This window comes from Corvus kubaryi, unplaced genomic scaffold (assembly GCF_017639235.1).
Source record: "Corvus kubaryi isolate FWS band 111438036 unplaced genomic scaffold, C.kubaryi_AGA036_p1.0 68, whole genome shotgun sequence".
NCBI classification, from domain to species: Eukaryota; Metazoa; Chordata; class Aves; order Passeriformes; family Corvidae; genus Corvus; species Corvus kubaryi.
In genome coordinates this window covers 4,498,220-4,523,853 of record NW_024582056.1, presented here as the reverse complement: position 1 = coordinate 4,523,853, position 25,634 = coordinate 4,498,220, and positions in this window count along the sequence as shown.

The window sequence follows — 25,634 nt, the reverse complement described above, 5'->3', positions numbered from 1 at the left end:
AGCCTCAAAGCAAATGTCTACAGGAATAAATAATTATTACTGGAATACAACATGAAAGACTCTGATGAATCAAGCCTGTCATGCTTGTTCATTGAGCTGTCTCTTCACTGAAACATGCAGCTTTATTTCTCTGACAAAGACCAGAAGTAGGGCCATTTCTATCAATGACAGGAAAGTTGAAGCAAAGAGCTTTTATTTAAATTTAGATAGGTTTTATTTCTCTTCTTCCACCTTGGTATTATTTCCCATATCTACCATCATTAGTTTTTATTATGCAGTTCAATCCATCAGATCATTAACACATTATCCATGAGACCTATTTTGTTATTTTGAAGTGTTTTCCTGTGGCTGAAGTAATTTTCAAGGTTCATCTCTAATTCCATGCAAGTCCTGTTGTTTTTCATGCTGTTGTCAAAATTTTCAGTAGTTGATAAGAAAGACATAATGTACAGAACAGACCTGAAAAAGAGACTGCTTCTGTGAGTGAAGGCATTGCACAGTCTACCACCTCTGACTCTGCTACTAGAGGACAGATGTTAAGGAAAAAAAAAAAAAAATCTGTCATTTGGTAACTGACAGTGGGAATTAAAAGACAGTAAGTGCAGCAGGAGTGTCTACATTGAAGCAGTGGTCACAGCATCTCAAAATTCAGTTTAGAACTAAATTTTATAGTACATAGGAAGAATCTATGTGCTGAGACAAAGCAGAGAATAAACACAAAGAAAAAAAAAAGAAGCAAAATATTTGTTATGAGATTTCAAAAAGGAGGTAGGTATAACAAGCTATGACAAAATCCACTTGATCTTTCAGGGAAATGCAATCCCTTTCTGGTGTTTAGCAAAGTAACAATTTCAGAGTCACTCACAGCTGGTTTCACTGAATAGAAGAAAACAAATCAGCCAAGATAAACCAATAAAGAATAATGAAATTAGGAAAGAGGATCTTTTAAAACAAAGAGGCCAAAATAGTATGTTTTAGCCCTGTTTTATTCGATAGCAATGTAAGTTTTTCAGTAATGAGAGATGATTAATATCTTGTACTATGTCTCAGGGAAAAAGAGTACTTTCTTTATCAGACGGCTTCTTAGAACAATACTGACACATATGGGAATTATCTCTTAATACTAGGCAGACTCTTAAGTGGCATCCTAAAAAGACACAGACTTAACCATCTTTCTGAAATTTAGGTTTCTGAGCAGCAACTTGTATCAATGAGGGGTGACAGAATCTGTACCCTTTTACCCTTTTACCTTAAGAAGTAAGCACACTGTCATGTTTACTCTGTGAAATCTGGTAGTATCACAATACAAATTAACACATATGTGAAAACATACCTCACCTTTATTTCCACTACTATGACACAACCACTTATAAGTATCATACAGCTCCTAAATGCAGGCCAGTAGGAGTGAATACCCTGAGAGAAACCAGTGTACCACAGCAGACCCTAGACCTCCATCCACATCAAAGACTTTTCTAAAAGTGAATTCTAGAGCTGAAAAAAGAGGTGCCATCTTTCATAGTAGACATTATATTCCAGTTCCTTTAATGAACAGTCAAGTGCCTACAAAAAAGCAAAGATCACATGATATTTTTTCATAATGCAGTGTTATAAAACACAACACTTCACATAACATACCTTCTTAATAGCATTTGTCTATTAAGTCTCTGTTGCCACCCTGAACCATAATTCATTTCTCTGTGATACCGTCAACTCTATGTGCTATACAAACTCAAATCATGTTCACATTTTAAAATGTCTCATAAAAATGACTTCATTTAAAGGGTATGTATAAACACACCCAAACTCATGTATACATAAAAATGCATTAAGTGGAGACATTTTTATGAGTCACTTAAAAGCAGAACAGTACTTGGCTTCATATAACAATTTTCACATTCAAGATACCTGAAAGTGCTTTGCAAATGAAAAGCCTGGAAACCAGCAAAGATACTGATGCTATAGGTAAGTACATATGATCTGAAGGGGAGCAGACAAATACAGAGGTATTAGAGTTTCTTCTCTTAACACATGAATAGAAAGCCATGGTTAAATTAAGAAAAATCAAAGACACTATGGCATCAGCTTTAATTTTTCTTGTTCTGTGTTTCTCTCCTCTTTTTATTAACAGTCTTTAATACACAGGTTCAAATACATAAGCTGCCAGAAATGAATGAAAATGTGGAAATAAGATTAAAAGGTGGCCGTTCCACTCAGCAACCTACTGGGAAAAAAAAATCAGCACATTTTATTGTTTAAAACAATTCACACTAAAATTGAACTATGTTTCTTTTCCAGCCTTTCAAAAACCATTAAATAACTGCAGCAGAACTGTCATCAATTTGTTTATATTTGAGTTTGTATTTATAGTTTGTCATAGAATTGTTAAAGTTGGAAGAGAGGTCTAAGATCATTAAGTCCAACCATTAACGTAATACTGCCACGTTCACTACCCAACCACGTCGGAATGTGACACATCCACGTGCCTTTTGAACTCATCCAAGGATGACCATTTCACCACTTCCTTGGGCAGCTTATCTCAATGCCTGAGCACGCTCTCACTGAAGAAACTTTCCCTAATATCCAATCTAAATCTTCCCTGGTGCAGCTAGAGGCTGCTTCCTCTTGTCCTGTCACTTGTTAACTGGGAGAAGAGACCAACCCCACCTGGCTACACCCTCCTTTCAGGCAGTTGTAGAGTGATAAGGTCTCCCCTGAGACTCATTTTCTCCAGGCTAAACAACCTCTGCTCCCCCAGCTGCTCCTCATAAAACTTGTGCTGCAGACCCTTCACCAGCTTAATTGCCCTTCTCTGGACACACATATAGTTCAATACATACACACACACGTACCACTGTTTGTCAATATTATGAAAAATATTCTGAAAACAGTTTGGTATTCCTAAAAGAAGGAGAGATGCTCAAGAGCAATACATATACGTGATCATTTTTCAAAGCCTTATGACTGTGAATTGGACAACTGCTGTAATTTAATCAAAATGCGAGTTCTCATCACAAAATTGATTTCACGCAGTACTCAGTATAATAATTACACTATTAACTTTGTTGTCTGGTAATGAAGTATAAGCAATAGAGGCAAAGGTTTTAGTAAACTTTTATTATTTTTTTAATATAAAAATCAGTATACATTGTTGGAATCAGAAGTAAATATATGACAAAAATAAAATTTTATAAATAAATATACCCAAACTTAAAATATATTATTTTTCTTTGTTGTTTCAGACAATTTTATTATAGCTAGAAAATAAGGAATAGAGATGTAACGAGCTCATGCATTCTCTCATGATCTTTAAAAGCACGAGGATGAATAAAAACAATGCATTCCAGATCAAAAGGTATGAGATCCCTCTGGTCAGACATTGTCATGAAGAAATGTATGTGCAGAAATTCCCTTTATATGCCTTTCTCAAGAAAGTTGATATTTACGATGTTATACCTAGTGAGAAACCTGTGCTCCAAATAATCTTAGTTGTTATAATTTAAGAATCAGTCATTGCACAGGAAATGATGAATGTTTTACCAGTTTTACAGCAGGGCACGTGGTAAGGAGAGCCCCACTCCCCACCAATGACAAGGTGGTTTCATGTACCTCAGTGGCCGTCACGTACAGCCAGCACCAGGCTGCATGCCCACCCCCAAGCCTCTGTGCTTCATTACATGAAGACAGCACAATTTTCCACCCTGACTTTATCTGCTCTGTTTTACTGTGAGACTTCACATTGCCTGTGCACGTCAGAATAGTTTAGAAAAGTTAATATGGGACTAGCAGATCCTCTGAGCATATTAAAGGCAATTTACCTGAGCTGTGGGTTAATATAAGAGTATTTGAAAAATTTGATAATGATGCCTTGCACAGTTACATGTAAGTTACTCCCTTCTCTAATTCTGTGATAACTGTTTAAATACTTACTTAAGCACAACTTTGCAACCTTTCATGAAACATTTATAACCATACCTTTAAGATAGCGTGGTAGTAGCATCTAAATAAAGACAAAAACATCATGACATTTTCCTATTACACAGGTGTCAGTGATTTCTAAAACGTTCTCTTATATAAAAGTATTTAAAATAATTTGAATACTGAAAAAGCTGTCAGTCTAAAACTCACTACAGGAAAAGCAATTTAGGAATTTGCTAACCTATAAAATTTTTAAATCATCCCAAGCAGTTTTATTGAACTAATGGGTTATTTAAAGTTAAAAGAAAGCAAAGGAAAGCAAATGCGTATTTCTGAATACTGATTACTGGTCATGTTTTTCATCAGAAGAACAAAAATCCAACTGATGGGTTCAAAATGAGAAACTACATATAGCGAGACAACTATAGCATTTATATTCTTATTCTGTTATCTATTCTCTATTGCATGTCACTGCAACTGAAATATTATTTCTTCTTATATATTTGGAAGAAGAAATTACAAAATATTGAACACTTTGAGGGAATTCTGTCTAAGTATTATGAATAGAAATTGTAGGAGATCCCTTGAGCACAGTGGATAAACAAATACCATAGACCTGACATTCAGAGCAGTTGGGAGTGAGGGGGGTAGGACAGGCACAAATTAATTGAAATAAAGCAAACTTGAGGATGAATGTCACGTATGAGATAGATGCAAGAAAGACAAAATAAATTAGTTTTTAAAACAGTCTTTTCAAAACATAGTATTTTGTTTATTGCTTCCCCAAAGGAGAATCTGTTTCCCCTACTGCTTCTCACAGGGGCCCCAACCTCTGCAAAGGGCAACATCAGGTAACTAGTTTGATCAGTTGCGTTGGAAGCCCTTGGTCTGCATGCTACGTTCTGGAGCACTCAAATCAGTTTAGCAATTAACTGCTTATGACTTCTTCAATGTAACCATCTGGATTTCAGATCTGGGAAAATATTTTGTAAGAAGCCTTGAAACCTCTTGAAAACACACTGTGATCAATGAAAGGTTTAACAACATGTGCAGAAGACTGAAATAAAGACGTCCTGACAAATTTATTAATTTCCTAAAAGCATGGTTTCATGGAAATATTTTAATACTAATTTATTTTGAATCTGAAATGCAATCACAAACACAGCAAAAGGTGCATTATAATAAGACCTACTTAGTATTCCTGAATTGTTCGGTTTCTGCTATTTATATTTGAGTTTGAAAATAAGGGAAAAAATACCAGTAACCTCAACCATTCATTGATGCTATCCAGCATCCTATTTAGCTCTGTACAGATATTTGCAGATACAGAAAAAAAAAAAAAACCCCACCAGTTAACCATCACTCAATAAACACAGAAATTTACACTAAGTCCATCATCACCACCACACCATAGCATGCATTGAAATGAGTATTTAAAAGAAAAGAAACATGTATCATCCTTACTCTAGATTAAATTAAGAATATACAAAAGCCACAGAGCCATTCACATCAAAAATTACATGAAATATTCAAGGTAAGTACCCTCACACATCTCTGTCATAGGCACACTTGCAGCATGATTTGTAATTCAAAGCAAAATCCACTATCAAAATGTATGTATAAAGATTATGTATGTCATACTGTTCATCACATGACTAATTTGTAGATCAGTTTGAAATATTATAATGATAAATCACAGCTCACATTTGAAAATCTTGTGTCAGGGCTAAATTTCATTTCTCACCATTAAATCTTTTCTGCAGTGCCTTTTTTTGTTTGTTTGAAGGGAGAAGGCTGCTCAGGTGTTTTCAAAGTTTCAAGTCGAATTCACGTTCCTTACCTTCATTCCTTTAATTGAACCTTATTACTTTAAACGCCAATGCTGCAGAAATACCCCCCCCCCCCACTCCGTATTCACACACAGAGAGGACTGAGCACTTTAAAAAGAAAAAAAATAAAAAAATAAAAAAAAAAGGACATAAAAAATGGCAAATACATTTCCAGTCCCACGAGTTTCACGCCATCTCTCAGCTATTTTCCCGTTTAACTGAGTGCCCAGTTTGGCACGCTGTATCTTCCCTTTGATCAGCCCTGATCTCAGCAGCCAGCACAGCCGGAGTGGCTGAGCCCACACCTTTGTGCCACCCAGGTACCTGTGTCTCCCAGAGCCACTGCCCGACTGCTGGAGGGCTGGACGCCTGCACAGCGGGAAGGGGAAGGTGCAGCTCCTTCCTCCCCGTCCGCTGCTCCCTCTTCCCTCAGGCACCGAGGACTCGCACACTTTGTTTGGAACTTACTGAAGTTTGGCGATTCCAGACCGGGATGAGCCGGGAATACCGGCTGCTAAACCTGCACGCTCGGGTTTCTCGCGCGTGCCCCGGCGGCTCCTCCGTGGAGGCAGCGTCCCCTTGTGCCCGGGTCCAGGGGCCCCCACGCCACAGCCCCGGCCACCGCGGGGCCATCCCGACCTCTCCGCCTCCCGCTTCCAGGGAAAAGCAGCCTTACCTGCTACATGGAGCTGCAGCAGCACCAGCCAGACCGGCGGCAGCAGCAGCGAGCACAGCGGCAGCACCTCGCTCTCTCAATCGCTGTAGCAACAAATTGCCCTTTCTCGTGTTCCCCTTCATTCACAAAGGATCTCACGGGCAGGAAAGGCAGGTAGAAACCACTTTCTTACTGGATGAGGTTGGTTCCCTTCTCAGATACGACTGAACCGCTCTCTGAGGCTCCCTGCACATTTACCCTTCAGATCAATACTGCACTTCAGCAGCAGCCTGAGCTCAGCTGCAGCTGATAGAGAGCAGCCAATTGGTATTGAGGATTCCCTTTCGGTAACCCCCTCCCACAAAAATACACCGTCTGCATTGGAAATTTTGTGAGTTGTGAAAAGTAGTTTTAACCCCTTGCTTGAAAACCACCCTGTGCTTCGGGAGCGCTGGATAATCTCCCTTTTTGATTTTTGCTTTAAAAAAAGCTCTGACTGTCCAAACTATCCCCACCTGGACTCTTTAAAGCTGGGTAACATTCAGTGAGAAAACTAAAAACCTGACATTGCAATCAACTGACTGGGAGGATGATGCGTTTGCAATTTGGTAGATATAGCCCTTGACCCAAAAAAAAAAAAAAAAACACAAAAAACCAGCAACAACAAAAAACCCAAAAACACCCACCAAAAAAACCCCACAAACAAAAAAACAACAAAAAGACCACACACACAAAAAACAAAAACACCCCACACACACAGAAATCCAAAACACACAAAAAAACCCCACCACAAAAACTACCCTCCAATCTATCAACCAGACATCATCATTTTTTTTCCCCACCGACTTTCTATATTTTTGACCACAAAACATGCCTGTACTTCAATCAAACAAGAAAAAAGAACATAAATAGTGGCATATAAAATCACAATAACATACCTAGAGAAGAGAGATTTTTATTTTGGCCAGTCCTGAATTTTATTTAGTGGATATGACCTCACCAGTTCATCAAGGACATTGAATGCTTTATGTTTGCAGAAATAACTTTACTTTTAGATCCTTATAACTTTATTCCCAGACCCTCATAGTAAATATACCACCTTCTTGTTTGTTTCTTGGTGTTTATTTGCAAGCAAGAACTGTTTTAAAATAGGTGAATCCTGAGAGCCTGTTTTTCTGACTTAAAGTAAAGGTATGCTACATGAATTACTGCAAAAATAGAACATTTTAAAAGGACTTACATTAAATTTTGAACAAAACAAACCTGGCTAAAATACACAGACTCAGAGATAAGTGAGTCATGTAACATTAGCACTTCCCCTTCCATGTGGACAATACAACCTTCATAGCATTTCAATATTCTGAAGTTTGTACTTGCAAATTAGATAGCCTGCCTGGTAAAAACACACTTGGGTTTCCCTCAATTTAGTTGAAAAAAGTGCAGTGCTATATATAACAATATTCATTTGGCAGAGACAGGCAAATAAATTACAGATACGTGCATGGATTTTCATGTGGCAGGCAGCAACTTCATTAATTTTAGTCAAATAGGGAAACAGGCCTAACTACTCTGGGAAACACAAAGCAGCTATCATGTATGAGGTAAGGCCTTCCTCTCAGCCAAAATAAGTACCACTTTCTGCATTACAAGGACATAGTTCAGGGTGGTTTGGCTTCTGGCTCATGGGCCATTTGCAGCATGTCAGGATAATTTGTATGACCTCTAGGCTCAGTTTCATCAGCCCTCTTTTCCAAAAGTAACTTGTGGAAGAGGGTAGGGTGTGCTGAGCTTTTCTGGTAGTGGCTGCATGAAAGCTTAGAGCTCCCTGACCTTCAGGGAGTTGCTTCCCCAATGTGATGCCAGTTCTGAGCATGGTACCTGCAAAATAAAAATACCCCTGATCCATAGTTTATCACTGGAGAAGCCTTAAAAAGTCTTTATCAGTCTGCTCATGTGTGCTTCTCAGATCAAGTCAGAGAACGTTCTGCAGAGAGTAGTGAGTATACAGGATACGTGCTGCAAGAAATAAAAAGTATGGAGTATATCTGAGGCATACCAACATCATAAAATTCAGAAGCACAAGAGACGTTGCCAAACTCATCATATTGTGCATCTGTATATGTACATAGACATATGCACAACAGGCTACATTGTGGAAAAGACCTCGTACTGCCGTCCAGTTGCAGGAGATTGGTGAGTTTTCCAGCCAGCCAGCAAGTCATAAAACCACAGATGTTAGGCTAAGCTGTGACAAACTAAGATTCTCTATCTTTGCACATGCCACGCAATATTTTACAATTGAAATCAAACTGCATGTAGCTGTGATACTTGTTAAAACAAAATTCCTAGTGGTAGGGAAGATGTGTGCTAATGTCTTTACAAACAATTCTGTGGGTGAAGGTACGGGTGTTAACGTCTTTGAAATGGGTCTTAATGTCTCTACTAATTTTGGGCAGCAGGTTTGTTGCAGAGCGCAGACAGCTTGGCTCCTGAAACAGACAAGTGGATCTGCACAACCCTGAACTTCAGAACTTTGGGGTAAAATGACAGGTTCAAGGGGAAATATGTGGTAGGCAGTTCAGGAAGGCTGTACCTTCCTGGTACCTCAGCCAATGGGGAAAAGGAAGAGGGCAACATGCGGCCGGGAGTTTAGGATAACAGGAGGCTGTGCCCTCCAAAACCTTGAGAGAGAAAACCCCGCGGGCATGTGCCCCAGTGGACTCTCTCCCTTTATTTGAATAAAGTTTCAGGACTCCTCTGTATCCTTTATGGACACTGGCTTTTCATAGCATGATTTTTCCTTACACTAGATAACATGAAAAAGGGTGTTTCTTCTCCCAGAGTTAATAGATTGGGAGCTATCATGTAGATAAAGGACCACGACAAAATCAAAACCTTCTTCTCCCAGTGAGCATTAAGCCCATAAAGATGAAAGATTCTAATATTGACGGTAGGGAAATGGTCTCCTCCACAGCTGGTCAGCCCCCCCAGTCCTGCAGCATTCCTGTCCTGTAGCTCTCTCTCATCCCTTACAGATATGATGTGTGCTCAAAACTAATACATAACCTATTCCTCAAAGTCCAGCTTCCTCAAAACAGTCAGTTACTGTGTTGAATGTGAAAATGCTGGTAGTTAACCAGAAAAAAACTCATGGCCTAAGAACTGTTTGTATAGATTATCAAAGCCACTAGGTTCTCCTGTTACAATGTTCTTTAGAAAGATAACTAATGGGGTCCTATCTTTGTTGTGGGAAAAGCTGTGGGTGTCATGACATTGAAATAACTCCTAGGGACTTAAAAAATGAAATAATTTCTTTTTTGTCCATCATGTGAACAAGCCATGAAAGTGTCCTCCAATCACAGCAGTTTAAATGTGTAGTTACTGGAGAAGGGTTGAAGACATTCCATATTTTAAATCCAGGAGATCATCAGCAAGTATAACTTTCATCTTTGTCAATCCTATTAACTGATGACAAGGAAAACGTTGGTTTTGCATTTCCTTTAATGATAACATAGAGGTGGCTGTAAAAAGTTCATTCAGTCTAGTTATTCCCTTATAATGAAGTAGAACAATAATAAAGTTCATACTAGCTGCAAAACTACTGCAACACTTAAAAGACTAAATTATCTTTATTTCAGCTTTACAGTTTGAATTAAAGTTTGACAATTGACAGTTCAAAAGAAACCCTAGAAAACAGACCAGTATCATTTACAAAGGAGTATAAGAGTCTTTGCAAAGCCACGAAGTTAAACTGCTAATTTTAGCCTCCAATTTTGCTATCTGTCATAAAGAAGTATGTGTGTGTTTTAAAATCCCGTTTGTTTTTAAAAATGGGGTTTTTTTAAGAAAACACTGAAGCATGAATAGCTCATTTCTTAGTGTCATTCTAAAGGGGAGACAGGGCTACTTATTTATGAGAGAATACTCATTAAAGTTAAAAATGTATGTAGCATGGAAGAAAATGCATCCAGAGGAACTGGAAGTCCTCCTTTTTGAAAAGGTCCTTTCATGCCAGTAGAAGCAAACATGATTGAATTTTGCCCCTATATCCCTACAAATTCTTTTAATATTGGTCCAGATACCTCAAGTTTCTTCTTTCCCTTGCTAGATGCTCAGAGTCCTCCTTCAAAGATTTCAGTTAAGAAAATGCAAGCTGGACAAATACCCTTTATAGAGTCTAAAAGAAAGTTTTCCCATGACAGCCAAGATAAAGTCTGAGATTTTTAGCCTTGCAGCATCATGGAAACACATTTATGAGAATAACTGAATTTATTTGTGCAGCTACTTATTCACCTGACTTATGCCTGGTGGAATTCAAGATTTAGCCATTTCTGTAGAGAATTCACTCATGTACACATGTAAAATTAGGATTAAAACCCCACATGCTGCTGCACAACATAGGTAAAAGGTATCTGAGATTTCACTTGTAAACTTTATTAATTGATAGATATTTACATGTATATGTGAGATCAGACAAGCAGTCTTTGTCTGAGAGCTTCCTTTTGTTTGGGCAACCTTATTCTAGACAAGATTCAAAGAGAAAGATTAATTTTATTGGTACACTTACTAGGAGCCTATGATGTCTTCTATAATTTCTGAAACTTCTGCAGTTAGACCTCCCTAAACTTAAACCAGTATATTACATTAATAAAGTGGTAACCTGCCTCTTAAGTGATTTCCCACCTTGTTCATCAGTTATCCATGTAGCCATCAGACTTCTGTTTTTACTGTAGTTATTTATACAGATTGTTATAGTGACACCTAGAGAAACCAACCAGAGATCCAGCATTATCCTAAGTAGAGCTGGATAGTATTTGGAATCCCTCCCTAAGGTCACAAGCAGAGTCAGAAATCACAGGTGTCATTTCCAGATGTTGTCTAATCTGTCCCTAGAAACCTCTAAGGACAGAAAATTCAGTCTCTCAACTATCTTCTTCCACATTTTAGCTACGTTTACAAGTGAAAGATTTTCCAGGTGCTTAACATGAAACTGCCTGGTTGAAATTTAATCCTCTGGGTTTTGATCTACATGTACTCTGGTTTAGCATAATGCGTATTATTCTCTTTCTTTTTGCTACGATATTTCATATAATGCAGATATGAAATACAGATATATCATCTCTAACAATCCCCATTCCTTCCATCTCTCTTCACAGGACTTTTTTGCTTCCTAGATTCTGATCATTTTTTTTATTCTGCTCTCTTCTCTATTCAACAGATTTCTGTTTCCTAAAATTGAGTGTCTAATACTGGATACAATAGGGCTGCTGTGCTCTGTGCTAGTAAGGTACATCCTCAGGATTATTAGAAAGGTAAGGCCTTCAAATTTGAGCACTGTCTTTATGCAGGGTCAATGCCATTCTTCTCTTTGTCATGCTGTTATCCTAATAATCAATCCCCTCTCTAAAGAACTTGCACTTTAAACAAAACATGAGAGAGAACTATCACGTGCAATCAGTGCAGCAGCACTCTATGAACTGAACAGTGCAGGCATGGCTGACTTCTTTATTGTCATCATCAACACAGGATATGAGAAACAAAACAGGATGCAACAGTGTTTTCATGAGGCACTTTGAACTTCTTGTATTTCTGATTACATCCTTCCCCAAAGATTTCAGTTTGTCACTGTCCATGTCACTATCTTTGTCTCATCCAATTGCCTGCTTTCCATAATGTCTATATGTCTGCACATTGTAGTGTTTTTATCCATCTACCCATTGGAAGATGCACCTTTAGACATGAAACCTAACCTGTACCACATTTAATTTGTAAACCTTTTAATATAAAATGTTTATTTACCTGGGTTTTTTTTCAACTTTGCAATTGATACTAGTTCTTAGAATGTGTTCTGTGGATTTGTCGATTTTTTGTTTTTACTCTTGTATCTTAGACAATGACATAATGACTGCTAAAAAAGGGAGAGCAGATTTCACCAGATGAATAGTCTTCTTTGCTGGTGATTCCAGCACTGAGTCACACTTTGCCTAGCCTTCTGCTGAAAACATGAAACAAAGCATCAGGACAGTCTTCTTGCAGCCTTCTTTTGAGGCTTATCCCCATTTAAGACCTTCCTGCTAATTCAGTTAGCTTTGCTCTCCACCACCAACGCATACAAATGAGTACTCATCTCACTTACCAGTAAAACAGTCATGTTTTGATGCATTCACAAAAGCAGTAAGTCAAATAGACTCATATAGCTAACTCATACAGTTTTGAAATATGTCAAATTGATGCAAACTAAACTTGGCTGTGTGTGAACTTAATTAGCATCACCAGCACCAAATGGATTATCAAAATGAGCAGGACAGCGAAGGCTATAGCAATTATTAAGGAATACAAACTTATGTCAGTAGCACAGATGAGAACTATGTGTGGTTATCATAGAATGGAAATCAGCCCTAAGGTACACAGACAGTATTTCATAAAATAGTTTTGTTTTCTTTTGTTTTTTTAAAATTTCTGTACAAACTTTGCTTTTAAATAATGTATTGTATTGACCTAAATTTCCTAAATGGTAAGTTTTCTACACTACATATTTTGATAGTACTGTTGAAACTGTTGTGTTCTAGCAAGTTATCACTATTTTCTTCTGGGGATAAGTATGTCTCCATAAATTGTTATCACTAACCTTAGATTCTTGCAAGCTTTTTCACAGGAGTGCAATTATAAATACATACATATTAATGTAATCCATTTTTAGACATTTCTTATTTTACTACATCTCTAACAAGACAGTGAATTTATTTCACTGAGAGGTAAATTTATTTTCCTGCAACTCAGAAACTCTGAAATCCCAATACAATACCTTTTCTAAGCAATAGACATTATCTTTAAAACAATGTTACATTTTGTTGCTGTTATTTTAATTTATAAGGCAACTATTTAAAGTCTGTTGTCTAAATTATATATAATATAATATATATATATATGTTGTCTAAATTATATATATATTTTATATACTTGTCTAGATGTTACATCCAGGCAAAGATTCTCTCAAGAAGCACAATAAACTTGCAGAAGTTTCCAAATAAGTAGCAGTTCTTTATACTTATTAAAATTACATTTCTACCTGGCTAAGATTGCAACTGTGCTCTGTGTACTATGCACTCATCTCCATCAGGTGTTTACATCATGTATGCTACACTTGAATAATAATTTTATACATGTAGATCTAAAACTAGTTTTCACAGCAGTAGCAGCACTATTTTCACAAGAAAATAATAAAGAAAAAAAATATTTTCTGTAAACAAAGGCTAGATATGTGTTAAATCACTGTACTGGAACAGCATGGCAGACCTTAAAAAAGTCATAGCACGTACTTGTTTGCAAGTCCTCCAAAAAAGAGCAGCATGAAATTTACGTGTACCTTTTTAAAGTGTTTTAATATCTACTGATGAAAGTGGATGCAATTATTATTCTGACCTCAAAAATCAACACGCTGTTTTTACAAGTTTCTTAAAACTTTTAACAAGTTCCCTCATTTATGTTTTTTGCTACCCTAATGTGTGAAATCTGAATACAGACACTTTCATTAAGATAGAAACTGTTCTGGGAGAAGATTGGATATGTTTCATAGCAAAGCATAAAAGCACTGAAAAGTGCCACATAGTTACCAACCAGTTGAAGGTTTGTTCCTGGAATTCAGGTTAGGAAAAACCCTTTGAGCCTGAGCATACATACACAGGGATGCAGTGTTGCCTTAGAGCGTACAGAGAGTAAAAATATTTACAGGGTATTTTGGCATTGTCTTTAAGGGGCTGCAATTCAACTGAGTTTTTGCTTCCTCTAGTCTTTTCACATCCAGTTTGTGCTCTAACATCAGTCAGTCTTAACAAGAGTGCCCTTCCTTTTGTTTCCAGTGTGTACCTCTACATCACCCTGAAATTCATTACCCTCTTCTCCTAAGGCTTTTGGAGGTGGCAAGATTTATCAGCCACTGGATAAGTGAATACAGCATATAGCACAGTAGTATTTCATTCAGTATTCCCCACAAAGATGCCCGAGAAGCATCAAGGGACCTCCAACCCCTGTGTTCACAGAACATATGTTTGCAGTCCACAAAACCTCTATTAGTTGGGGGTTATATCTTTGATTCTGTACCTTGGTTACTGCTGCTGTATGTAGGCCAGTGCGTCCATCCATCCTGCTGAAAACAGGCCACTACTACTAGATGAAAAAAAGTAGTAGGTTGGAAATAAAAGCACAAGTGATCCTTCACACTCCCTGCCAAAAATAAATAATGAACATTTATCAGGCTTAGAACAGAACCAAATTAATAGTACTGAAAATATGAATGGAAGCAATTATCTATTTTTTCAACTTTAATTGCATCTCATAGTGTTGTAGCATGTGGAAATTGCTATCTCTGAACTTATATATTTACATTTTTAAATGCTTTACAGAGTTTGTTTCAACAAACTTTCAGTACTGTTCACACAGATTTTGTATATTTACACTGACTGCTCGCTCAAGCTTCCAAGCGCATTAGCAGAAAGAGCACTAAAAATAAGATGGAACAAAAATCCAGCCAGTGGCTTATACAGACATGGTCTAGGTGCATGTTGCAGCATAAAAAATACAGTGGTCTATACAAGATTATTGCAAGTTCTATTAATAGCTATAGATAAGAAACTAGTACACATTCTCCTGATTTTACATATAACTAAGAAATCAAAGGAACACCTGGGATTTTTGTTTATTGCTGAAATGTTGAATACTGTCCTCTCCCTGGTTGTTTTTTTTTTTCCACTCACACTATAGAAACAAAAGAAGCAAGGTAATTGATATCTGTCTCAATCATTAGAAAATGGTTAATTTTCTCATTCTATTTTTTAATTAAAAGTATTCTTGAACAATTTGCTTTTCCAATACTGAAGTAGTGGTCTAAGATTTAGGTTAAAAAACTTGAAATATTTGTCATTTTTTTCCAACACTGCAGTTTCAAAAAAACTTTGAACAGGCAACGCATAGTACCACTAGTACCAAAAGGTGTTGTCTCTGCTTTGGACAGAGTGGGTCCTAACAACTCCTTCCTTTTATGTCACAAGCACAGTGAGGACCAAAGGAATCATCCTGATGTTGTTTTTAAGTAGATAAGTCAGGAAAATCAAAACAGAGTTGTGAAGCAGACACGTATTTTTTCCTTGACACCACCCCCCACACACACTCCAGTTTGTTAGGTTTTTTCCTGAGGCCTAATGCTATTTATAGACATACATCCAAGGAGAGGTGAAATTTTTGCATTATGTAAAAACATTAAAGAGAATTTTAATCCATTAAGAAATGCAGGCTTGTTGTTCTGCTTCAGAACATGGAACCTATATAATACAGTTATTGCAGACTTTTATCACAACGGAAACTAAAAGAACCTACACACAAGGTAGTAAAGGAACTTACAGACAAGGTAGTAAATGGTGCAAAGATACTATTTTATAATCCTATGATACCTGTAGTAATTAAAATACACTGCTTAAAGTGTGGTACCTGTTCCCAGAAATGGGTAAGAAAGGATGCTATAAAGATGAAGGAAATACTATGTGCAACTGATTTAGTAATCCCCCTTATATATGGACATTGCTCCATGCTTGAGAGAAAGGTAAGACTTGATACTCCTGATTTGTCTGAGTGGTGTCTTGGTGGGTGTCAATCCAACTTTTTTGCAAGGAACTTCTACCTTATGTATTTATTTTTGGGGAGGTTGTTGCTGTACAGAGAAGATCACAGAATATCTGATTTTTGAATATGTAAACCATTGGTTTTCTTTCTTTCCCCAACTGAACAGGCAGACTGTCTCAATGTCATCTATTCACTTCTACTTACTTCTGGTTTATTCTAATCTACTTCAAGACATAGCCTGTAAGCAATGAAAACAAGTGAGTAGATGATAGAGGCAGACATTGCTTAAAAGTATTAATTTGCAAGTGCCAGGTAATGACAATATTGCATAAGTAATATCTGAAAAACTGAAACTAGCAAGTAATTTAGAAGTGTGTATGGACTGTGGAAGTTTGCTTGGGTGTAAATGGCAATATTTTATTTGTAACTTCTCATATGTTTTAGCACTTTGCCTATTCAAATACATACCAGGGAGACTGTTTTCAGGACAAAAAAACCCAAACAAACCAAAAAACAAAAACCAACCAACCAAACGAAAAACACTAGGGCAAAGAAAATAAAACTTAAAAAAATATAATAAATGGAAAGCAATATCATTTAAAATACAGTAATGTCCATCAGTTCTGTTTCATTTAGAAAGCTTTGATTTTGATTGCACTGTGACTGAAAAACATTAAGAATAACTTGCGTAAGTTAAGTTTATAGAGCTGAAAAAATAGAGCGAGAAATAATTCTGATTAAATTAGATGTCTGAGATAAAATTCTAATGTCATTATATTCTTGGTGTTTTAATGAAGCTTGAAGCTGAGATAAATCTTGAAAAAATGGTTCCCAGTAATTCTTAGCTACATCATTCTAGTAAAATATATGTTTAGTCAGTGAAATTGTACCGATTTGGGGAGTTCACTACGCACTTTACTGAATATGCAGAGGAACACAAATACAAAAGTCTATTAAGATTTGTATGACTAACACCATCTCTATAAAGGCAAATAAATTAGTAACTAGAAATGCGCTGATGATAATGGAGGATGTCCTTCTTGTTAGCAGCAGCTAAGGAAGCAAGACTTATGTCTCTCTGCAGAAGGTTAGATTCTGCAAAAAGTCTAGTCCAAGATGCATGTAAAAGCTCACTAGGGACTATATATCCATCAGCTATCCTTTATTTCTAAGACAGAGGAAATGCAGTAGCTCTTGAGCAGATTTTGGTCTTGTTTTATTACTCTCAGTAGAAATATGTCTTTAACATTTGAAAGTGGAAGTATAAAGAAGCTATCATGGATACAAATAAGCCACCCACACCACTGCAATGTGTAGTAAGCAGGCATAAATGGATATACAAACAGAAGATTTAAACACAAATCTAACAAAGGAGAATTTCAGAAACTTTTTATTTGGGTAAACATCGGTGCTTTTTCAAACTATCAAAACTTTCCATTGCCAGAAAAATACTCAGCTTCTAACCCAGCTTCTAAATCTCTTCCTCTGTTATTCACTGACTCTTTCTTAGGAACATGAAAATATACCAGTTTCTCAGAAATAAAAAAATAAAAGGGAGTATTCTGGGACTGGACTTTTCTATCCTAGAAACGACAGAAATACTTTAGAAATATCATGCTGCCATGCTGGCTAGAGATGTGAAGCAGACACATTCCGATAAAATTTGACTGAATATAAAGAAAATCTATGGAGAGAAAGCAATGGTAGATTTAGCAGGCCTGATCATCAGTGAATAAAACAGTAGTAACTTAATAGAGTGTATGTCCATAGGTATTCCACTGAAATTACTGCAGAGGAGTACTCTTACATGAGACTATTAACTTCCAAAGGAATTTGTTTCAGAGTTGAATCCTCACTAAAATAATTCGATTTCTTCCATTGTAAAAATAAATAGTGATGGTATTTTCTGCTATTAACACTGTCTCCAGAGTTAATTTCAGCTGATCATTTGAATTAGTAATTCAAGATTCAATTAGTATAGCAAGAATGCTGTAACAAAACTCAATGGGAATTCAGAGCTTTTCTTCTTTAGTGGTCTGCTGTGATATTTATGGGTCCCAAAATGACAATTTTATATGCCAGGCAAAATCAGAATCTGACATCAAAGTTACATTTCTCTTGTAATTCCTACATTACTACCATATGATTTTAAAAAGATCTTTAATGACATGTAAAGCACAAAGTTTTGTACTTTAGTACATTGGTCCCATATAAACTTCTGTCAAAAAACTCGGTGCATATATTGCCAACAGAGAGATACTGTTGGCAAGATAATGATATTTCACCTACTCAATAGTATATATACAATCACACTTCAACTAAGGTGGATATTTTTCCTCTTTTTTCTCTCCGTTACAGGTCACTGAGCCAACAGTATTCACAGTGCATGCCAAAATGAAAAGATATTTTTTTCAAATTCTCTGCAAATTTATTTTCTCTCTCTCCACTTGAACTCAAACATTTGAATTTGAACACTTTTTTCTTGTTACCTCAGTAGTATGGTAATGAGATCATATCTTAAACTTGTAAAAAGCACTTTGAACATTTCAGTGGTTCTTCAGAAACCTCTCACGATATATTCCTTTTGACTGCTCTTGAAGAACATGTATATTAAGAATATGGAAACTGTATTTAAGCCAAATTTTCCACAGGTTTTTTTGTTGTTTTTCTTTGTGATTACTTGTACAATTAAAATAATAAACTTTCTGAAGGAGGTTTTCAAGCAGCCGAGGAGCCTGGTAGTGAAGTTCCTGATCTTTGTACTCAGAAACACAGTTTGCTTGTAACTCGGTTTGGTTATGAACAGAGACTACAGTCTGAGAGTTCTTTGGTAAATGGAGAGCAATGTATTTTCAGAAATGAGATCAGAAATGACAACTTTCTGAAACAAAATTAACCTTTTTAATAAAAAATGAAAGTATTTGACAAGTAATGTCTATTCAAGAGCTATTTTTAGTCTAAAACAAATATCCTTGATTAAAAGTAGCGTAAAGCAACATCCGCAGTCCAGGAGTTCAATTTCTCTTAACGTAGGAAATTAGCTTTCCAATGAAGGTATATTTCAAGCATTGATTAGTTCTATCGTCTTGCTTTAGCCAAAACCCGTTCCTGACTACGCAAGACATGAAATAGTTACAAGCTCTATGAAAACCTGAAAAACATGTAAACTGTGGTATTCTGTGAGAAATAAATATACTACACTAAGAACATGGAATAATTACAAAGGACATTACGGGTGTAGAAAAGCAGTATGAAATTTTAGCAGTGATGAAAATTCAATCACAAAGAGATTGGATGCACATCTGATAATTCCACTCGTTAGGCAATGGTGTCTGAGGAAGCTACATCTCTGACGCTAGAAATCCACACTCCAAACATATCTAAATATGTATTTAAAATTAAGCACGATAACATAGGAGTTTTTACTTTGGAGACAAAGCAAAAATGATCAACTTTGTCCTTGCATTTTTCTCACAGCCCCTCGTTTTTTATTCTTTCTCTAAAACAGTTTAGCATAATTAAATTAAAAGGAATTCAAATAATTGTCTAAATTTTGGAGCCTGTGTCACCAATTGTAGCCTTCAAGGGCTGGCAGATGCAGTAGCACAGTTTCTCTTTCATATGTGGCACACTGCCTGCAATTATAAGAAGAAATGCTGCATGTTAGTTGTTTGCATCAGAAAGTGACAGTCTCCACAGCACAGAGATAAAATCATCCTTTTCAGTGCTCAGCTTGATCAGCCTGGGGGCAACAGCTGCTGTCATTTCAGCTGTTTGTTTTAAATGTGTACTTTTTGGTACCTCAAGATGACATTTCTTCTTCAAGCAGAGCCCAAAGCTCACAAAGTCATCCTCCAATGTAAAGAATATAAATTCCTCCCCAGTACTAAACTAAATAACCACCAGCATGCTTTATCTGAAGGTAGGGGCTGGTGAGCTGAATCCTAGCCACGGTCAGTCACTTTCTGGTTTAGGGCGTTGCCGCACTATCTTGCACTATGTTTCTAGCTAAAAGGTGTGGAAAGAAATAAATACACAAAACCTCTGATGGTCTTTTCTACCAGAAGAAGAAAATCTCGTTTATGTGTCATATTTAAATACACAGATCACTGCCTTATTTCATGTCCAACCAAATGCTATCACATTCCTGAAGGCTGTAGAAAACGATACATTTGTCACCATCCAGCTCTCTTCACTGCTAATAATCGGTTCATTTGAACAGAATCTCCCTTGAGGAACATCTAGAATTAATTAGAACTGATCGAACAGCGTAAACCATAATTTGTTGATGCTTTAGCATATATATCTCATCAGTTAGGCCTGTAATAGTGGTAGGGCATGTTATTTGTTTGTAAATACTTGGACAGCTACCATTTTATTTATAAAAAGTGCTGATAATTGCTGAAGGGCTTGTGAGTTTCTGCATAAATTTTGATTAATTTCCATATTAATGATGTATTATATATTATTCCTCATTCATTATTCCTCAACAGTTATTTTCTTCTAGGAATTTAGGCCATCTAATTGACTGAGTAAATACAATCCCATGTGATTTAAGGGACAAATGCATACCAGGAATACTGAAGTGCAAACTTCAATATTTGGAAAAAAAAAATTCCAAATTTCCCACAAAAACTTCTCGATGGTGTTTTCACATTGCCCAGCCAAGATAAATTAGTATTGCAGGTAACACACTTTCAGGAACAATTGAGGATGTTCAGGAAACAGCAAGCGTTGTTCATTCCTGTTACATGCTATACTATGTATCAGCGTGCCATATAACGCACTGTGCATATGCACACCCTTATGAAGAGACTGGCTTTTTAGGGGAATAGCTTGGGGCAACAAGTGTAACCATGCATAATGCTGTGCAGGAGTGCACAGCCTGACCTACAACAGATAGATAAATAGCTAATAATAGTGATAATGGCAAGGAGAAAACTAGTAAAGGCATGTAGAGGAGGTGGCGTTGTCTCCACTGTAATAATAAGCTCTTCTGTAAAATTCAAAACCTATTCATAAGCAATGCTTGGCAGACTTTAGACTAGCAGAGATATTCACAAATACTAAATATTAATATTAAGATGTGTTGTTAGAGTTGCTCTCTGTCTTCTCTACAAGACAATGAGGATGACAGAAACCAGCTCCTGAAGATTATTTTTTTGCACTCAAGATGCATAGCTATTCGAAACAGAAGGCATTGCTAATTGCCTACAAACAGACCGGCCCCCACTGGTAGCTACAGCAGGAAGATCTGCAACATTATTCATTTAAACAGACTCTTGTTTTCCCTGGTCACAGCTCAGGCGACGCAGCATGAGGGAGTGCTCGAACAATGATCTCCTCCCTCCTTCCCTGCCTCGACTGTCTCGCTCCTTTTCTCCCACAGACCATGGCACTCAGCAGGTTCTGAAAGCAACCGTGCTGACTGTGCTTGCTAAATATTGAAATAATAAATTTTGGGACCCATATAAATTCCAGCATCTGCTGGTTGGAATCAATGGACCAGAAAAGGAGGGTGGTAACAACATCCTGATAGACCATAGATAAATGTCATTGTACTGTTTAAACTTCATCTGTTGTATGTGCTTCAGAGCTTAAAAAAAAAAATGCAAGCTAAGACAGTAATATCATCTTACTGTGTTAAAGACACCTATTAGTCATGTCCCAGGCAAATAGGGATTTATGACTCAGACATAATTCTTCCAAATATGCCTGCTGTTCATAAAAGGCAGAGATATATGACTCAAAAATAACACTGAGACAGGAATAATTTTACACTTCACTTTGCAACATTGACTTTCCTCCAGAACTTACAGTGAAATCTCCATGTTTTATAAATAGGTTTCTGCCAATACTATAGATTTATAGCTACAACTTCCAAATCAGGTGAATTTCTCAGTCAAACAAGAGAAGAATCATTTCAGATAGAAAAGAAAGATACATGTAGATCTTTGTTTGCTAAACAACTGTACACAAATTACATAGAATCACAGAATTATTTAGGTTTAAAAAAAACCTTTGGGTTCATTGAGTCCAACTGTTAACCCAGTACTACCAAGTTCACCACTAAACCATGTCTACGCATCTCTTAAATACCTCCAGGGATGGTGATTCCACCACTTCCCCGGGCCATCTGTTCCACTATTTGAGCATCATTTCAGTGAAGAAATTTTTTGTATATCCAGTCTAAACCTCTCCTGGTGCAACTTGAGGCTATTTCCTCTTGTCCTGTCACTTGTTACTGGGGAAAAGAGACCGACTCCCACCTGGCTATAAACTCCTTTCAGGCAGTTGTAGAGAGTGATAAGGTCTCCTCTGACCCTCATTTTCTCCAGGCTAAACAACTCCAGCTCCCTCAGCTGCTCCTCATAAGATTTGTGCTCCAGACCCTTCACCATCTCCACTGCCCTTCTCTGGACATGCTTCAACACTTCAATGTCTGTCGTGTAGTGAAAGACCCAAAAATGAACACAGGATTTGAGGTGTGGCCTCACGAGTGCCAAGTACAGGGTGATAATTACTGCCCTGGTGCTGCTGGCCATACAATTGCTAATATAAACTCACACAGCCTGTGTTATGGCCTTATTTACGGTCTCCATTTTGTTGTTACAACTTGATACTATAATTTAAGTACATTGCTATGATCTTTCCCTGATGATTCTTCCAAATTCTAGTTTGGTTCTATCAGAGAAGTGTGCATTTCAGGAGTGAAATAAAAAAATAATAAAAAAAATATATGTAGGGGAGATACACAGCTGCTGTTTAGGTCTGAGATGTAACAAAATATGGATAAATGTTCTTTCAACAAAACTGTTGTAATCAGGATCCAGTAGCTGCGATGTGATCCCTGTGGTAGCCCCTGGCCACTGGAGATCTGGCCAGACTGCTGAGAATGCAGGAGGACATCCTTTACCTGCTCCATCAGCCCTGGTCTGCTTCTCATGTCCTGGGGCACACACATGTACAGCAAGAAAAAATCCTCTTCTGAAGTTCACTTACATTTAACTGAGGTCACACCTTTAGGACGAACTTTGTTCCTTTTCAGAAACCACAAGTTTGCAACAGGTTCACTTTTCAATATAGACAACTGTCTTTTGGTTTCAGTTGCCAGAAACAATGAAGTTCACAGATCTAGACCACTCCTCAAGAACACTTTTCAGTCCCTCTTTTTACTGAGCACCATCCACCCATGAGGGATATTCCCTGAAACACCACCATATGATTTTGCCCAGCTGACCTCTTTGCTGTACTGTACACTTGATGGAGTTGATTATTCTGAGAATTAAAAATATTATTAGCTAATAAAATTCGGTGAAAGTTTAACATTATGTCCCATAAATCAACACTGTGTTATTCTTTATTTCTCCCTCTTCAACAGTTTACTTGTCCAGTGAACAAATACCATGAAAGTGATAAACCGGAGACCTGAGGAGAAAACACAAAGTAATACCCAGAAAGATCTCATGATGTGGCTTAGGTCTGAATTTTGATTTCTTGTATTTCCATATTTCCTAGTCAAGGAGATCTTTGATTGATGTACACTGGCACAGCTCTTACAGCTTAGCCATAAGTGAACAGCTGCACTTGCAAAAAGTCTAGCCAGTGTATTGTGTTCTGTAGGGTGTTCTGGAGAAACTAGCTATTTCATTGACCTAATACCCAAAACAGAAGTTGTATCTCATCTTCTCCTTAGCCCAAGTTGTAAACATCACATTTTTCACAGCAAAGAAACAGTAAGCATTGAATTCTCTGTGAGCCTGTTGTGGTGCTGCTACCTCTGCAATTTACTGGCTTGCACCCGACCAGACCAGTCCTCAGCAAGGCCAAAGGTTTAGCAGGTATACCCAGGCCTGGTGTACTCTCCTCATTTTGTAGATAAAACTAAAGGTACTCTCCTCTCTGTCATGTGAGTCTCCTGTCTATGACTAGCTTGAAATCCAACATACTTCTGTAAAAAGTCAAGAATTAAATTTTAAATTCCCTCGTCCACAATCAGTCAAAATAATGTGACACACTGCTTGATTTTTTCTCTTTGCTAACATAGTCAAATATTTGTTATCACAGCATTAGCAGCCACAAGAATTCAGTATCAGCTTTCCTTCCAAAATCTCAAGACTGCTTAAAAGTGACGAAAAAAAACCAAACATGGCTTTGGAGTTCTGCTGATTTCTTTCTTAAAATAAAATTAACCCAAACAAACCTAAATGAAAACTCAGTACTTACTTTAGTTATATTTCCAATTGATTATTGGACACTTCAAGGCCTAAAAGTAAATTAAAAACCAGCAACAAATTTTCCAAGGAATTAAAGTATGTAAAAACCTGAAAAATTCCCAGAAAATTGATTGCAGGAGGAGGGAGTACGGTTTAAAAAAAATACACGAGTAACAGTACTATCCTGAAAATAAATCAATGCTATTTTTTTCAATTTTTTTGCAATATTTTTTATCTAGAATCACCTTTTAAAGTCAATAATGGAAGTTACAGAAATATCCTTGTCATCACTCATATGAAGAAGCATGGGAGGACACAAAGTTTTGCATACTTCTACTGAAGTAGCTCGGAGTCCTTACTCGGTTCTTCAAGGAATATGAACTTAAAATGTTTCTCACTGTGACAAACTAAGTATATGCAACTGCACTACATGTTCCAAGCTTATGATGAACTGTAAACATTTGTTTAAAACCTCTTCAGGGTCCTGCTTTGAAAGAAACCACAGAAGTGCATTGTGATCTATAAATTCTGGAAACTCTGTAACTAGCAATTACAGAATATAGACTGCAGTGTCTTCCTCCATGCTGTTTAGGCACACAGCTGCTGAATGTTTTTTTCTTTCCTACAACCTATTTGTTGGTCTTCAAAGCTGCTCTTTGCTTTCACTGTATTTATGCACTACATATAGAAGTTTAACTGAATCCATTAATTGACATATTTTAGCAAATAATCAGGTTAGATCAGGGATTCCAACGGCCACACAATATGGCTGGTCTTCTAAACATTCTTCATTTTTACTACTCAGCACCGTTTTTTCTGTAAGTCCACTGGACCTCTGAAGCCCTGTGCTGCGCTTCCTTCAACCAACTCCACCTCAACAGGAATCTTCCAGCTACTCTGCAATACTGTAAAGTGATATGAGCTATTAACCAGCCAATTAACCATACAAAGCTGTTCAGCCTTCAGTCTTCTCTCCAACACTATCTGCATCCATCTGCTTTTCCTTCCACACTTTTTGTAGGTATTTTTGATGGTGCAAATTGGGATAAAGATAATTTTTTTTTAAATTAGTGAGATGAGAAGAAAGAGAGAGGATGATTTACAGAAAAATCCCATACTGGGTGTACAAATGGAAAAAAAGTAGTTTGCCTGTTTCCTGTCTGAAAGGCTTTTATCCAACTAATTTTCTCACTGCAGGGGGAAAGTAAAATTGGCATGCACTTCTCTGGCAAGTTGTTGGAGCCTGAGTGCCCTGACTGTCAACCCCTCCTCCTCCTCCAGGCTGACTGCCAGCTTGTCTCTGCCTGTTCTGGTGAAGTTAGGAATGCAGAAATCTTGAGGAGAAGGTTGTGACTGAGAGCTCCTATTCACCATTTTCCTGCCAATGGAAAAATAAAATAA